At 44.4% G+C, this 16,446-nt stretch overlaps 12 non-coding genes and 1 pseudogene across 12 annotated transcripts; all 13 read right to left on the bottom strand.

Moving 5' to 3' along the window:
• Positions 1-922: 922 nt before the first annotated feature.
• Positions 923-1,041, bottom strand: LOC125733706 (5S ribosomal RNA). The gene has a single exon (XR_007393043.1). It is a non-coding gene; the product is annotated as a 5S ribosomal RNA (ribosomal RNA).
• Positions 1,042-2,120: 1,079 nt separating this feature from the next.
• Positions 2,121-2,239, bottom strand: LOC125736036 (5S ribosomal RNA). Its single transcript, XR_007395319.1, has one exon. It is a non-coding gene; the product is annotated as a 5S ribosomal RNA (ribosomal RNA).
• A 1,079-nt stretch (positions 2,240-3,318) lies between these two features.
• LOC125732891 (5S ribosomal RNA) lies at positions 3,319-3,437 on the bottom strand. The gene has a single exon (XR_007392255.1). It is a non-coding gene; the product is annotated as a 5S ribosomal RNA (ribosomal RNA).
• A 1,077-nt stretch (positions 3,438-4,514) lies between these two features.
• Positions 4,515-4,633, bottom strand: LOC125733296 (5S ribosomal RNA). The gene has a single exon (XR_007392645.1). It is a non-coding gene; the product is annotated as a 5S ribosomal RNA (ribosomal RNA).
• Positions 4,634-5,712: 1,079 nt separating this feature from the next.
• Positions 5,713-5,831, bottom strand: LOC125733218 (5S ribosomal RNA). The gene has a single exon (XR_007392570.1). It is a non-coding gene; the product is annotated as a 5S ribosomal RNA (ribosomal RNA).
• Positions 5,832-6,911: 1,080 nt separating this feature from the next.
• On the bottom strand, positions 6,912-7,030 carry LOC125735225 (5S ribosomal RNA). The gene has a single exon (XR_007394523.1). It is a non-coding gene; the product is annotated as a 5S ribosomal RNA (ribosomal RNA).
• Positions 7,031-8,110: 1,080 nt separating this feature from the next.
• On the bottom strand, positions 8,111-8,229 carry LOC125733095 (5S ribosomal RNA). The gene has a single exon (XR_007392453.1). It is a non-coding gene; the product is annotated as a 5S ribosomal RNA (ribosomal RNA).
• Positions 8,230-9,310: 1,081 nt separating this feature from the next.
• LOC125735159 (5S ribosomal RNA) lies at positions 9,311-9,429 on the bottom strand. Its single transcript, XR_007394457.1, has one exon. It is a non-coding gene; the product is annotated as a 5S ribosomal RNA (ribosomal RNA).
• A 1,084-nt stretch (positions 9,430-10,513) lies between these two features.
• LOC125734542 (5S ribosomal RNA) lies at positions 10,514-10,632 on the bottom strand. Its single transcript, XR_007393850.1, has one exon. It is a non-coding gene; the product is annotated as a 5S ribosomal RNA (ribosomal RNA).
• A 1,080-nt stretch (positions 10,633-11,712) lies between these two features.
• LOC125736794 (5S ribosomal RNA) lies at positions 11,713-11,831 on the bottom strand. Its single transcript, XR_007396062.1, has one exon. It is a non-coding gene; the product is annotated as a 5S ribosomal RNA (ribosomal RNA).
• Positions 11,832-12,909: 1,078 nt separating this feature from the next.
• Positions 12,910-13,028, bottom strand: LOC125734102 (5S ribosomal RNA). The gene has a single exon (XR_007393427.1). It is a non-coding gene; the product is annotated as a 5S ribosomal RNA (ribosomal RNA).
• A 1,077-nt stretch (positions 13,029-14,105) lies between these two features.
• LOC125735914 (5S ribosomal RNA) lies at positions 14,106-14,224 on the bottom strand. Its single transcript, XR_007395199.1, has one exon. It is a non-coding gene; the product is annotated as a 5S ribosomal RNA (ribosomal RNA).
• A 1,077-nt stretch (positions 14,225-15,301) lies between these two features.
• On the bottom strand, positions 15,302-15,410 carry LOC125732142 (5S ribosomal RNA; annotated as a pseudogene).
• Between the last annotated feature and the right edge of the window lie 1,036 nt (positions 15,411-16,446).

Here is a 16,446-nt window from a genome sequence, read left to right as displayed (position 1 = left end):
ACTCAGCCGGCAGCCTACCACAATTATTCCATTCTTTCCGCATCCGCACACTTCCTTCTTTTTAACTCCTTTTCACTACCGCACAGGTTAATCGCCGCACGTCCCCCGCCGGCAAACATTACTCCTTTGCCTACTGCATGCAGGCTTCTCTTAACGACCCTCTGTTATCAACTCCGCTAACAGCCACAAAATCTCCGCCGCACGAAGCCCACTGGTAGCTGCTGAATCAGATGCTTCCCCAAAACATCGCGCTGTCAGAACACTGGGAGCTACACACACCAACAAGTCCATACTGCAGGCTGCAGCCAGAACAATTTTCTACATTCAAACATCGACGGCCTCTTCTCTCTAAAAATTCACCAGACCGCTTCTACCACCAGCAAAGAAGTTTCCATCCCTAATTCCTCTGTGATTCCCATTAACCTAAACATTAAGCTGGCATTGAAGTGTGTGAATTACCCCGGCCAATCTGTTCTTTTAAATACAGCTTTTAGCAAGTTTTGAAAGGAGAAGAGCAGAACTTGCTATGCCAATAATATCGAGTCTTCTGTGGCGAAGTGGTTTTTGCATAGAAAACAAAGCGGTCAGTTGAAGAGGAATAATATCAGTACTTTGTTTAAAACTGTTTGTAAAAAGCTGTCTCTTTATCATTAACAATAAGTTGTAAAACGTGAATGGGGAGTGACAGTCTTCAAGTTTGTGAGAAGATCGCGCCCTGGTGGAATAAAGGCACGAACAGCTTACAGCACCTAGAATTACCAGGAAGTATTTAGAGTAAAACGGTTTCTAAAAGCTGCCTTTATGAAAGAGAGAAAAAAATATATATATATATATATATATAAAATAGTAAAATGGAAGGGGAGTGATAGATTTAAATTAATCGTGAAGTGGAGCGCCCCCTGTATAAAGTAAAAGTGAGAAAAGCTTAGAGCACCTGGTATTCCCAGGAGGTCTCCCATCCAAGTACTAACCAGACCCTACCCTGCTTGGCTTCCGAGATCGGATGAGATCGGGTGTGTTCAGGGTGGTATGGCCATAAGCGAGAGACATGACCAAAAACAGCCCTTTTGCATTACACGCGTCTATACATGCCAGTTAGTCCCATTGGATCATACTCCTGGTTTTTTTTTTTTTTTTATCTGACTCACACTGCAGCACCACCATCCAATCGGCAGCGCCGGACCCACACCAAACATTCACCAAACTACTCAGCCGGCAGCCTACCACAATTATTCCATTCTTTCCGCATCCGCACACTTCCTTCTTTTTAACTCCTTTTCACTACCGCACAGGTTAATCGCCGCACGTCCCCCGCCGGCAAACATTACTCCTTTGCCTACTGCATGCAGGCTTCTCTTAACGACCCTCTGTTATCAACTCCGCTAACAGCCACAAAATCTCCGCCGCACCAAGCCCACTGGTAGCTGCTGAATCACATGCTTCCCCAAAACGTTGCGCTGTCAGAACACTGGGAGCTACACACACCAACAAGTCCATACTGCAGGCTACAGCCAGAACTATTTTCTACATTCAAACATCGACGGCCTCTTCTCTCTAAAAATTCACCAGACCGCTTCTACCACCAGCAAAGAAGTTTCCATCCCTAATTCCTCTGTGATTCCCACTAACCTAAACATTAAGCTGGCATTGAAGGGTGTGAATTACCCCGGCCAATCTGTTCTTTTAAATACAGCTTTTAGCAAGTTTTGAAAGGAGAAGAGCAGAACTTGCTATGCCAATAATATCGAGTCTTCTGTGGCGAAGTGGTTTTTGCATAGAAAACAAAGCGGTCAGTTGAAGAGGAATAATATCAGTACTTTCTTTAAAACTGTGTGTAAAAAGCTGTCTCTTTATCATTAACAATAAGTTGTAAAACGTGAATGGGGAGTGACAGTCTTCAAGTTTGTGAGAAGATCGCGCCCTGGTGGAATAAAGGCACGAACAGCTTACAGCACCTAGAATTACCAGGAAGTATTTAGAGTAAAACGGTGTGTAAAAGCTGCCTTTATGAATGAGAGAAAAATATATATATATATATAAAATAGTAAAATGGAAGGGGAGTGATAGATTTAAATTAATCGTGAAGTGGAGCGCCCCCTGTATAAAGTAAAAGTGAGAAAAGCTTACAGCACCTGGTATTTCCAGGAGGTCTCCCATCCAAGTACGAACCAGACCCTACCCTGCTTGGCTTCCGAGATCAGACGAGATCGGGCGTGTTCAGGGTGGTATGGCCGTAAGCGAGAGATGCTACCAAAAACAGCCCTTTTGCATTACACGCCTCTATACATGCCAGTTGGTCCCATTGGATCCTACTAATATTCTTTTTTTTTTTTTTTATCTGACTCACACTGCAGCCCCACCATCCAATCGGCAGCGCCGGACCCACACCAAACATTCACCAAACTACTCAGCCAGCAGCCTACCACAATTATTCCATTCTTTCCGCATCCGCACACTTCCTTCTTTTTAACTCCTTTTCACTACCGCACAGGTTAATCGCCGCACGTCCCCCGCCGGCAAACATTACTCCTTTGCCTACTGCATGCAGGCTTCTCTTAACGACCCTCTGTTATCAACTCCGCTAACAGCCACAAAATCTCCGCCGCACGAAGCCCACTGGTAGCTGCTGAATCACATGCTTCCCCAAAACGTCGCGCTGTCAGAACACTGGGAGCTACACACACCAACAAGTCCATACTGCAGGCTGCAGCCAGAACAATTTTCTACATTCAAACATCGACGGCCTCTTCTCTCTAAAAATTCACCAGACCGCTTCTACCACCAGCAACGAAGTTTCCATCCCTAATTCCTCTGTGATTCCCACTAACCTAAACATTAAGCTGGCATTGAAGGGTGTGAATTACCCCGGCCAATCTGTTCTTTTAAATACAGCTTTTAGCAAGTTTTGAAAGGAGAAGAGCAGAACTTGCTATGCCAATAATATCGAGTCTTCTGTGGCGAAGTGGTTTTTGCATAGAAAACAAAGCGGTCAGTTGAAGAGGAATAATATCAGTACTTTGTTTAAAACTGTGTGTAAAAAGCTGTCTCTTTATCATTAACAATAAGTTGTAAAACGTGAATGGGGAGTGACAGTCTTCAAGTTTGTGAGAAGATCGCGCCCTGGTGGAATAAAGGCACGAAGAGCTTACAGCACCTAGAATTACCAGGCAGTATTTAGAGTAAAACGGTGTGTAAAAGCTGCCTTTATGAAAGAGAGAAAATAAAAATATATATATAAAATAGTAAAATGGAAGGGGAGTGATAGATTTAAATTAATCGTGAAGTGGAGCGCCCCCTGTATAAAGTAAAAGTGAGAAAAGCTTACAGCACCTGGTATTCCCAGGAGGTCTCCCATCCAAGTACTAACCAGACCCTACCCTGCTTGGCTTCCGAGATCAGACGAGATCGGGCGTGTTCAGGGTGGTATGGCCGTAAGCGAGAAATGCTATCAAAAAGAGCCCTTTTGCATTACACGCCTCTATACATGCCAGTTGGTCCCATTGGATCCTACTAATGTTCTTTTTTTTTTTTTTTCTGACTCACACTGCAGCCCCACCATCCAATCGGCAGCGCCGGACCCACACCAAACAGTCACCAAACTACTCAGCCGGCAGCCTACCACAATTATTCCATTCTTTCCGCATCCGCACACTTCCTTCTTTTTAACTCCTTTTCACTACCGCACAGGTTAATCGCCGCACGTCCCCCGCCGGCAAACATTACTCCTTTGCCTACTGCATGCAGGCTTCTCTTAACGACCCTCTGTTATCAACTCCGCTAACAGCCACAAAATCTCCGCCGCACGAAGCCCACTGGTAGCTGCTGAATCACATGCTTCCCCAAAACGTCGCGCTGTCAGAACACTGGGAGCTACACACACCAACAAGTCCATACTGCAGGCTGCAGCCAGAACAATTTTCTACATTCAAACATCGACGGCCTCTTCTCTCTAAAAATTCACCAGACCGCTTCTACCACCAGCAAAGAAGTTTCCATCCCTAATTCCTCTGTGATTCCCACTAACCTAAACATTAAGCTGGCATTGAAGGGTGTGAATTACCCCGGCCAATCTGTTCTTTTAAATACAGCTTTTAGCAAGTTTTGAAAGGAGAAGAGCAGAACTTGCTATGCCAATAATATCGAGTCTTCTGTGGCGAAGTGGTTTTTGCATAGAAAACAAAGCGGTCAGTTGAAGAGGAATAATATCAGTACTTTGTTTAAAACTGTGTGTAAAAAGCTGTCTCTTTATCATTAACAATAAGTTGTAAAACGTGAATGGGGAGTGACAGTCTTCAAGTTTGTGAGAAGATCGCGCCCTGGTGGAATAAAGGCACGGACAGCTTACAGCACCTAGAATTACCAGGCAGTATTTAGAGTAAAACGGTGTGTAAAAGCTGCCTTTATGAAAGAGAGAAAATAAAAATATATATATAAAATAGTAAAATGGAAGGGGAGTGATAGATTTAAATTAATCGTGAAGTGGAGCGCCCCCTGTATAAAGTAAAAGTGAGAAAAGCTTACAGCACCTGGTATTCCCAGATGGTCTCCCATCCAAGTACTAACCAGACCCTACCCTGCTTAGCTTCCGAGATCAGACGAGATCGGGCGTGTTCAGGGTGGTATGGCCATAAGCGAGAGACGCGACCAAAAACAGCCCTTTTGCATTACACGCCTCTATACATGCCAGTTGGTCCCATTGGATCCTACTCCTGTTTTTTGTTTTTTTTTTTATCTGACTCACACTGCAGCCCCACCATCCAATCGGCAGCGCCGGACCCACACCAAACATTCACCAAACTACTCAGCCGGCAGCCTACCACAATTATTCCATTCTTTCCGCATCTGCACACTTCCTTCTTTTTAACTCCTCTTCACTACCGCACAGGTTAATCGCCGCACGTCCCCCGCCGGCAAACATTACTCCTTTGCCTACTGCATGCAGGCTTCTCTTAACGACCCTCTGTTATCAACTCCGCTAACAGCCACAAAATCTCCGCCGCACGAAGCCCACTGGTAGCTGCTGAATCACATGCTTCCCCAAAACGTCGCGCTGTCAGAACACTGGGAGCTACACACACCAACAAGTCCATACTGCAGGCTGCAGCCAGAACAATTTTCTACATTCAAACATCGATGGCCTCTTCTCTCTAAAAATTCACCAGACCGCTTCTACCACCAGCAACGAAGTTTCCATCCCTAATTCCTCTGTGATTCCCACTAACCTAAACATTAAGCTGGCATTGAAGGGTGTGAATTACCCCGGCCAATCTGTTCTTTTAAATACAGCTTTTAGCAAGTTTTGAAAGGAGAAGAGCAGAACTTGCTATGCCAATAATATCGAGTCTTCTGTGGCGAAGTGGTTTTTGCATAGAAAACAAAGCGGTCAGTTGAAGAGGAATAATATCAGTACTTTGTTTAAAACTGTGTGTAAAAAGCTGTCTCTTTATCATTAACAATAAGTTGTAAAACGTGAATGGGGAGTGACAGTCTTCAAGTTTGTGAGAAGATCGCGCCCTGGTGGAATAAAGGCACGAAGAGCTTACAGCACCTAGAATTACCAGGCAGTATTTAGAGTAAAACGGTGTGTAAAAGCTGCCTTTATGAAAGAGAGAAAATAAAAATATATAAATAAAATAGTAAAATGGAAGGGGAGTGATAGATTTAAATTAATCGTGAAGTGGAGCGCCCCCTGTATAAAGTAAAAGTGAGAAAAGCTTACAGCACCTGGTATTCCCAGGTGGTCTCCCATCCAAGTACTAACCAGACCCTACCCTGCTTAGCTTCCGAGATCAGACGAGATCAGGCGTGTTCAGGGTGGTATGGCCGTAAGCGAGAGATGCTACCGAAAACAGCCCTTTTGCATTACACGCCTCTATACATGCCAGTTGGTCCCATTGGATACTACTAATGTTCTTTTTTTTTTTTTTTATCTGACTCACACTGCAGCCCCACCATCCAATCGGCAGCGCCGGACCCACACCAAACATTCACCAAACTACTCAGCCGGCAGCCTACCACAATTATTCCATTCTTTCCGCATCCGCACACTTCCTTCTTTTTAACTCCTTTTCACTACCGCACAGGTTAATCGCCGCACGTCCCCCGCCGGCAAACATTACTCCTTTGCCTACTGCATGCAGGCTTCTCTTAACGACCCTCTGTTATCAACTCCGCTAACAGCCACAAAATCTCCGCCGCACGAAGCCCACTGGTAGCTGCTGAATCACATGCTTCCCCAAAACGTCGCGCTGTCAGAACACTGGGAGCTACACACACCAACAAGTCCATACTGCAGGCTGCAGCCAGAACAATTTTCTACATTCAAACATCGACGGCCTCTTCTCTCTAAAAATTCACCAGACCGCTTCTACCACCAGCAAAGAAGTTTCCATCCCTAATTCCTCTGTGATTCCCACTAACCTAAACATTAAGCTGGCATTGAAGGGTGTGAATTACCCCGGCCAACCTGCTCTTTTAAATACAGCTTTTAGCAAGTTTTGAAAGGAGAAGAGCAGAACTTGCTATGCCAATAATATCGAGTCTTCTGTGGCGAAGTGATTTTTGCATAGAAAACAAAGCGGTCAGTTGAAGAAGAATAATATCAGTACTTTGTTTAAAACTGTGTGTAAAAAGCTGTCTCTTTATCATTAACAATAAGTTGTAAAACGTGAATGGGGAGTGACAGTCTTCAAGTTTGTGAGAAGATCGCGCCCTGGTGGAATAAAGGCACGAACAGCTTACAGCACCTAGAATTACCAGGAAGTATTTAGAGTAAAACGGTTTCTAAAACCTGCCTTTATGAATGAGAGAAAAAAAAAAATATATATATAAATTAGTAAAATGGAAGGGGAGTGATAGATTTAAATTAATCGTGAAGTGGAGCGCCCCCTGTATAAAGTAAAAGTGAGAAAAGCTTACAGCACCTGGTATTCCCAGGTGGTCTCCCATCCAAGTACTAACCAGACCCTACCCTGCTTGGCTTCCGAGATCAGATGCGATCAGGCGTGTTCAGGGTGGTATGGCCGCAAGCGAGAGATGCTACCAAAAACAGCCCTTTTGCATTACACGCGTCTATACATGCCAGTTAGTCCCATTGGATCCTACTCCTGTTTTTTTTTTTTTTTTTTATCTGACTCACACTGCAGCCCCACCATCCAATCGGCAGCGCCGGACCCACACCAAACATTCACCAAACTACTCAGCCGGCAGCCTACCACAATTATTCCATTCTTTCCGCATCCGCACACTTCCTTCTTTTTAACTCCTTTTCACTACCGCACAGGTTAATCGCCGCACGTCCCCCGCCGGCAAACATTACTCCTTTGCCTACTGCATGCAGTCTTCTCTTAACGACCCTCTGTTATCAACTCCGCTAACAGCCACAAAATCTCCGCCGCACGAAGCCCACTGGTAGCTGCTGAATCACATGCTTCCCCAAAACGTCGCGCTGTCAGAACACTGGGAGCTACACGCACCAACAAGTCCATACTGCAGGCTGCAGCCAGAACAATTTTCTACATTCAAACATCGACGGCCTCTTCTCTCTAAAAATTCACCAGACCGCTTCTACCACCAGCAAAGAAGTTTCCATCCCTAATTCCTCTGTGATTCCCACTAACCTAAACATTAAGCTGGCATTGAAGGGTGTGAATTACCCCGGCCAATCTGTTCTTTTAAATACAGCTTTTAGCAAGTTTTGAAAGGAGAACAGCAGAACTTGCTATGCCAATAATATCGAGTCTTCTGTGGCGAAGTGGTTTTTGCATAGAAAACAAAGCGGTCAGTTGAAGAGGAATAATATCAGTACTTTGTTTAAAACTGTGTGTAAAAAGCTGTCTCTTTATCATTAACAATAAGTTGTAAAACGTGAATGGGGAGTGACAGTCTTCAAGTTTGTGAGAAGATCGCGCCCTGGTGGAATAAAGGCACGAACAGCTTACAGCACCTAGAATTACCAGGAAGTATTTAGAGTAAAACGGTTTCTAAAAGCTGCCTTTATGAATGAGAGAAAAAAAAATATATATATATAAAATAGTAAAAGGGAAGGGGAGTGATAGATTTAAATTAATCGTGAAGTGGAGCGCCCCCTGTATAAAGTAAAAGTGAGAAAAGCTTACAGCACCTGGTATTCCCAGGTGGTCTCCCATCCAAGTACTAACCAGACCCTACCCTGCTTAGCTTCCGAGATCAGACGAGATCGGGCGTGTTCAGGGTGGCATGGCCGTAAGCGAGAGATGCTACCAAAAACAGCCCTTTTGCATTACACGCGTCTATACATGCCAGTTAGTCCCATTGGATCCTACTCCTGGTTTTTTTTTTTTTTCATCTGACTCACACTGCAGCCCCACCAACCAATCGGCAGCGCCGGACCCACACCAAACATTCAGCAAACTACTCAGCCGGCAGCCTACCACAATTATTCCATTCTTTCCGCATCCGCACACTTCCTTCTTTTTAACTCCTTTTCACTACCGCACAGGTTAATCGCCGCACGTCCCCCGCCAGCAAACATTACTCCTTTGCCTACCGCATGCAGGCTTCTCTTAACGACCCTCTGTTATCAACTCCGCTAACAGCCACAAAATGTCCGCCGCACGAAGCCCACTGGTAGCTGCTGAATCACATTCTTCCCCAAAACGTCGCGCTGTCAGAACACTGGGAGCTACACACACCAACAAGTCCATACTGCAGGCTGCAGCCAGAACAATTTTCTACATTCAAACATCGACGGCCTCTTCTCTCTAAAAATTCACCAGACCGCTTCTACCACCAGCAAAGAAGTTTCCATCCCTAATTCCTCTGTGATTCCCACTAACCTAAACATTAAGCTGGCATTGAAGGGTGTGAATTACCCCGGCCAATCTGTTCTTTTAAATACAGCTTTTAGCAAGTTTTGAAAGGAGAAGAGCAGAACTTGCTATGCCAATAATATCGAGTCTTCTGTGGCGAAGTGGTTTTTGCATAGAAAACAAAGCGGTCAGTTGAAGAGGAATAATATCAGTACTTTGTTTAAAACTGTGTGTAAAAAGCTGTCTCTTTATCATTAACAATAAGTTGTAAAACGTGAATGGGGAGTGACAGTCTTCAAGTTTGTGAGAAGATCGCGCCCTGGTGGAATAAAGGCACGAACAGCTTACAGCACCTAGAATTACCAGGAAGTATTTAGAGTAAAACGGTTTCTAAAAGCTGCCTTTAGGAATGAGAGAAAAAAAATATATATATATATATAAAATAGTAAAATGGATGGGGAGTGATAGATTTAAATTAATCGTGAAGTGGAGCGCCCCCTGTATAAAGTAAAAGTGAGAAAGGCTTACAGCACCTGGTATTCCCAGGAGGTCTCCCATCCAAGTACTAACCAGACCTTACCCTGCTTGGCTTCCGAGATCAGATGAGATCAGGCGTGTTCAGGGTGGTATGGCCGTAAGCGAGGGATGCTACCAAAAACAGCCCTTTTGCATTACACGCGTCTATACATGCCAGTTAGTCCCATTGGATCCTACTCCTGGTTTTTTTTTTTTTTTTTATATGACTCACACTGCAGCCCCACCATCCAATCGGCAGCGCCGGACCCACACCAAACATTCACCAAACTACTCAGCCGGCAGCCTACCACAATTATTCCATTCTTTCCGCATCCGCACACTTCCTTCTCTTTAACTCCTTTTCACTACCGCACAGGTTAATCGCCGCACGTCCCCCGCCGGCAAACATTACTACTTTGCCTACTGCATGCAGGCTTCTCTTAACGACCCTCTGTTATCAACTCCGCTAACAGCCACAAAATCTCCGCCGCACGAAGCCCACTGGTAGCTGCTGAATCACATGCTTCCCCAAAACGTCGCGCTGTCAGAACACTGGGAGCTACACACACCAACAAGTCCATACTGCAGGCTGCAGCCAGAACAATTTTCTACATTCAAACATCGACGGCCTCTTCTCTCTAAAAATTCACCAGACCGCTTCTACCACCAGCAAAGAAGTTTCCATCCCTAATTCCTCTGTGATTCCCACTAACCTAAACATTAAGCTGGCATTGAAGGGTGTGAATTACCCCGGCCAATCTGTTCTTTTAAATACAGCTTTTAGCAAGTTTTGAAAGGAGAAGAGCAGAACTTGCTATGCCAATAATATCGAGTCTTCTGTGGCGAAGTGCTTTTTGCATAGAAAACAAAGCGGTCAGTTGAAGAGGAATAATATCAGTGCTTTGTTTAAAACTGTGTGTAAAAAGCTGTCTCTTTATCATTAACAATAAGTTGTAAAACGTGAATGGGGAGTGACAGTCTTCAAGTTTGTGAGAAGATCGCGCCCTGGTGGAATAAAGGCACGAACAGCTTACAGCACCTAGAATTACCAGGAAGTATTTAGAGTAAAACGGTTTCTAAAAGCTGCCTTTAGGAATGAGAGAAAAAAAAATATATATATATATATAAAATAGTAAAATGGAAGGGGAGTGATAGATTTAAATTAATCGTGAAGTGGAGCGCCCCCTGTATAAAGTAAAAGTGAGAAAGGCTTACAGCACCTGGTATTCCCAGGAGGTCTCCCATCCAAGTACTAACCAGACCCTACCCTGCTTGGCTTCCGAGATCAGACGAGATCTGGCGTGTTCAGGGTGGTATGGCCGTAAGCGAGGGATGCTACCAAAAACAGCCCTTTTGCATTACACGCGTCTATACATGCCAGTTAGTCCCATTGGATCCTACTCCTGGTTTTTTTTTTTTTTTTTATCTGACTCACACTGCAGCCCCACCATCCAATCGGCAGCGCCGGACCCACACCAAACATTCACCAAACTACTCAGCCGGCAGCCTACCACAATTATTCCATTCTTTCCGCATCCGCACACTTCCTTCTCTTTAACTCCTTTTCACTACCGCACAGGTTAATCGCCGCACGTCCCCCGCCGGCAAACATTACTCCTTTGCCTACTGCATGCAGGCTTCTCTTAACGACCCTCTGTTATCAACTCCGCTAACAGCCACAAAATCTCCGCCGCACGAAGCCCACTGGTAGCTGCTGAATCACATGCTTCCCCAAAACGTCGCGCTGTCAGAACACTGGGAGCTACACACACCAACAAGTCCATACTGCAGGCTGCAGCCAGAACAATTTTCTACATTCAAACATCGACGGCCTCTTCTCTCTAAAAATTCACCAGACCGCTTCTACCACCAGCAAAGAAGTTTCCATCCCTAATTCCTCTGTGATTCCCACTAACCTAAACATTAAGCTGGCATTGAAGGGTGTGAATTACCCCGGCCAATCTGTTCTTTTAAATACAGCTTTTAGCAAGTTTTGAAAGGAGAAGAGCAGAACTTGCTATGCCAATAATATCGAGTCTTCTGTGGCGAAGTGGTTTTTGCATAGAAAACAAAGCGGTCAGTTGAAGAGGAATAATATCAGTACTTTGTTTAAAACTGTGTGTAAAAAGCTGTCTCTTTATCATTAACAATAAGTTGTAAAACGTGAATGGGGAGTGACAGTCTTCAAGTTTGTGAGAAGATCGCGCCCTGGTGGAATAAAGGCACGGACAGCTTACAGCACCTAGAATTACCAGGAAGTATTTAGAGTAAAACGGTGTGTAAAAGCTGCCTTTATGAATGAGAGAAAAAAAAAAATATATATATAAAATAGTAAAATGGAAGGGGAGTGATAGATTTAAATAAATCGTGAAGTGGAGCGCCCCCTGTATAAAGTAAAAGTGAGAAAAGCTTACAGCACCTGGTATTCCCAGGTGGTTTCCCATCCAAGTACTAACCAGACCCTACCCTCCTTAGTTTCCGAGATCAGACGAGATCGGGCGTGTTCAGGGTGGTATGGCCGTAAGCGAAAGATGCTACCAAAAAAAGCCCTTTTGCATTACACGCGTCTATACATGCCAGTTAGTCCCATTGGATCCTACTCCTGCTTTTTTTTTTTTTTTTATCTGACTCACACTGCAGCCCCACCATCCAATCGGCAGCGCCGGACCCACACCAAACATTCACCAAACTACTCAGCCGGCAGCCTACCACAATTATTCCATTCTTTCCGCATCCGCACACTTCCTTCTTTTTAACTCCTTTTCACTACCGCACAGGTTAATCGCCGCACGTCCCCCGCCGGCAAACATTACTCCTTTGCCTACTGCATGCAGGCTTCTCTTAACGACCCTCTGTTATCAACTCCGCTAACAGCCACAAAATCTCCGCCGCACGAAGCCCACTGGTAGCTGCTGAATCACATGCTTCCCCAAAACGTCGCGCTGTCAGAACACTGGGAGCTACACACACCAACAAGTCCATACTGCAAGCAGCAGCCAGAACAATTTTCTACATTCAAACATCGACGGCCTCTTCTCTCTAAAAATTCACCAGACCGCTTCTACCACCAGCAAAGAAGTTTCCATCCCTAATTCCTCTGTGATTCCCACTAACCTAAACATTAAGCTGGCATTGAAGGGTGTGAATTACCCCGGCCAATCTGTTCTTTTAAATACAGCTTTTAGCAAGTTTTGAAAGGAGAAGAGCAGAACTTGCTATGCCAATAATATCGAGTCTTCTGTGGCGAAGTGGTTTTTGCATAGAAAACAAAGCGGTCAGTTGAAGAGGAATAATATCAGTACTTTGTTTAAAACTGTGTGTAAAAAGCTGTCTCTTTATCATCAACAATAAGTTGTAAAACGTGAATGGGGAGTGACAGTCTTCAAGTTTGTGAGAAGATCGCGCCCTGGTGGAATAAAGGCACGAACAGCTTACAGCACCTAGAATTACCAGGAAGTATTTAGAGTAAAACGGTTTCTAAAAGCTGCCTTTATGAATGAGAGAAAAAAAATATATATATATAAAATAGTAAAATGGAAGGGGAGTGATAGATTTAAATTAATCGTGAAGTGGAGCGCCCCCTGTATAAAGTAAAAGTGAGAAAAGCTTACAGCACCTGGTATTCCCAGGCGGTCTCCCATCCAAGTACTAACCAGACCCTACCCTGCTTAGCTTCCGAGATCAGACGAGATCAGGCATGTTCAGGGTGGTATGGCCGTAAGCGAGAGATGATACCGAAAACAGCCCTTTTGCATTACACGCCTCTATACATGCCAGTTGGTCCCATTGGATACTACTAATGTTCTTTTTTTTTTTTTTATCTGACTCACACTGCAGCACCACCATCCAATCGGCAGCGCCGGACCCACACCAAACATTCACCAAACTACTCAGCCGGCAGCCTACCACAATTATTCCATTCTTTCCGCATCCGCACACTTCCTTCTTTTTAACTCCTTTTCACTACCGCACAGGTTAATCGCCGCACGTCCCCCGACGGCAAACATTACTCCTTTGCCTACCTCATGCAGGCTTCTCTTAACGACCCTCTGTTATCAACTCCGCTAACAGCCACAAAATCTCCGCCGCACGAAGCCCACTGGTAGCTGCTGAATCACATGCTTCCCCAAAACGTCGCGCTGTCAGAACACTGGGAGCTACACACACCAACAAGTCCATACTGCAGGCTGCAGCCAGACCTATTTTCTACATTCAAACATCGACGGCCTCTTCTCTCTAAAAATTCACCAGACCGCTTCTACCACCAGCAAAGAAGTTTCCATCCCTAATTCCTCTGTGATTCCCACTAACCTAAACATTAAGCTGGCATTGAAGGGTGTGAATTACCCCGGCCAATCTGTTCTTTTAAATACAGCTTTTAGCAAGTTTTGAAAGGAGAAGAGCAGAACTTGCTATGCCAATAATATCGAGTCTTCTGTGGCGAAGTGGTTTTTGCATAGAAAACAAAGCGGTCAGTTGAAGAGGAATAATATCAGTACTTTGTTTAAAACTGTGTGTAAAAAGCTGTCTCTTTATCATTAACAATAAGTTGTAAAACGTGAATGGGGAGTGACAGTCTTCAAGTTTGTGAGAAGATCGCGCCCTGGTGGAATAAAGGCACGGACAGCTTACAGCACCTAGAATTACCAGGAAGTATTTAGAGTAAAACGGTGTGTAAAAGCTGCCTTTATGAATGAGAGAAAAAAATATATATATATAAAATAGTAAAATGGAAGGGGAGTGATAGATTTAAATAAATCGTGAAGTGGAGCGCCCCCTGTATAAAGTAAAAGTGAGAAAAGCTTACAGCACCTGGTATTCCCAGGTGGTCTCCCATCCAAGTACTAACCAGAACCTACCCTCCTTAGCTTCCGAGATCAGACGAGATCGGGCGTGTTCAGGGTGGTATGGCCGTAAGCGAAAGATGCTACCAAAAACAGCCCTTTTGCATTACACGCGTCTATACATGCCAGTTAGTCCCATTGGATCCTACTCCTGTTTTTTTTTTTTTTTTTATCTGACTCACACTGCAGCACCACCATCCAATCGGCAGCGCCGGACCCACACCAAACATTCACCAAACTACTCAGCCGGCAGCCTACCACAATTATTCCATTCTTTCCGCATCCGCACACTTCCTTATTTTTAACTCCTTTTCACTACCGCACAGGTTAATCGCCGCACGTCCCCCGCCGGCAAACATTACTCCTTTGCCTACTGCATGCAGGCTTCTCTTAATGACCCTCTGTTATCAACTCCGCTAACAGCCACAAAATCTCCGCCGCACGAAGCCCACTGGTAGCTGCTGAATCACATGCTTCCCCAAAACGTCGCGCTGTCAGAACACTGGGAGCTACACACACCAACAAGTCCATACTGCAGGCTGCAGCCAGAACAATTTTCTACATTCAAACATCGACGGCCTCTTCTCTCTAAAAATTCACCAGACCGCTTCTACCACCAGCAAAGAAGTTTCCATCCCTAATTCCTCTGTGATTCCCACTAACCTAAACATTAAGCTGGCATTGAAGGGTGTGAATTACCCCGGCCAATCTGTTCTTTTAAATACAGCTTTTAGCAAGTTTTGAAAGGAGAAGAGCAGAACTTGCTATGCCAATAATATCGAGTCTTCTGTGGCGAAGTGGTTTTTGCATAGAAAACAAAGCGGTCAGTTGAAGAGGAATAATATCAGTACTTTGTTTAAAACTGTGTGTAAAAAGCTGTCTCTTTATCATTAACAATAAGTTGTAAAACGTGAATGGGGAGTGACAGTCTTCAAGTTTGTGAGAAGATCGCGCCCTGGTGGAATAAAGACACGGACAGCTTACAGCACCTAGAATTACCAGGAAGTATTTAGAGTAAAACGGTGTGTAAAAGCTGCCTTTATGGATGAGAGAAAAAAAAAAATATATATAAAATAGTAAAATGGAAGGGGAGTGATAGATTTAAATAAATCGTGAAGTGGAGCGCCCCCTATATAAAGTAAAAGTGAGAAAAGCTTACAGCACCTGGTATTCCCAGGTGGTCTCCCATCCAAGTACTAACCAGAACCTACCCTCCTTAGCTTCCGAGATCAGACGAGTTCAGGGTGGTATGGCCGTAAGCAAAAGATGCTACCAAAAAAAGCCCTTTTGCATTACACGCGTCTATACATGCAAGTTAGTCCCATTGGATCCTACTCCTGCTTTTTTTTTTTTTTTTATCTGACTCACACTGCAGCACCACCATCCAATCGGCAGCGCCGGACCCACACCAAACATTCACCAAACTACTCAGCCGGCAGCCTACCACAATTATTCCATTCTTTCCGCATCCGCACACTTCCTTCTTTTTAACTCCTTTTCACTACCGCACAGGTTAATCGCCGCACGTCCCCCGCCGGCAAACATTACTCCTTTGCCTACTGCATGCAGGCTTCTCTTAATGACCCTCTGTTATCAACTCCGCTAACAGCCACAAAATCTCCGCCGCACGAAGCCCACTGGTAGCTGCTGAATCACATGCTTCCCCAAAACGTCGCGCTGTCAGAACACTGGGAGCTACACACACCAACAAGTCCATACTGCAGGCTGCAGCCAGAACAATTTTCTACATTCAAACATCGACGGCCTCTTCTCTCTAAAAATTCACCAGACCGCTTCTACCACCAGCAAAGAAGTTTCCATCCCTAATTCCTCTGTTATTCCCACTAACCTAAACATTAAGCTGGCATTGAAGGGTGTGAATTACCCCGGCCAATCTGTTCTTTTAAATACAGCTTTTAGCAAGTTTTGAAAGGAGAAGAGCAGAACTTGCTATGCCAATAATATCGAGTCTTCTGTGGCGAAGTGGTTTTTGCATAGAAAACAAAGCGGTCAGTTGAAGAGGAATAATATCAGTACTTTGTTTAAAACTGTGTGTAAAAAGCTGTCTCTTTATCATTAACAATAAGTTGTAAAACGTGAATGGGGAGTGACAGTCTTCAAGTTTGTGAGAAGATCGCGCCCTGGTGGAATAAAGGCACGAACAGCTTACAGCACCTAGAATTACCAGGAAGTATTTAGAGTAAAACGGTGTGTAAAAGCTGCCTTTATGAATGAGAGAAAAATATATATATATATAAAATAGTAAAATGGAAGGGGAGTGATAGATTTAAATTAAT

The sequence above is a fragment of the Brienomyrus brachyistius genome, chromosome 2, assembly GCF_023856365.1.
Source record: "Brienomyrus brachyistius isolate T26 chromosome 2, BBRACH_0.4, whole genome shotgun sequence".
Lineage (NCBI taxonomy): Eukaryota > Metazoa > Chordata > Actinopteri > Osteoglossiformes > Mormyridae > Brienomyrus > Brienomyrus brachyistius.
This window is presented reverse-complemented; position numbering and strand designations above follow the sequence as displayed.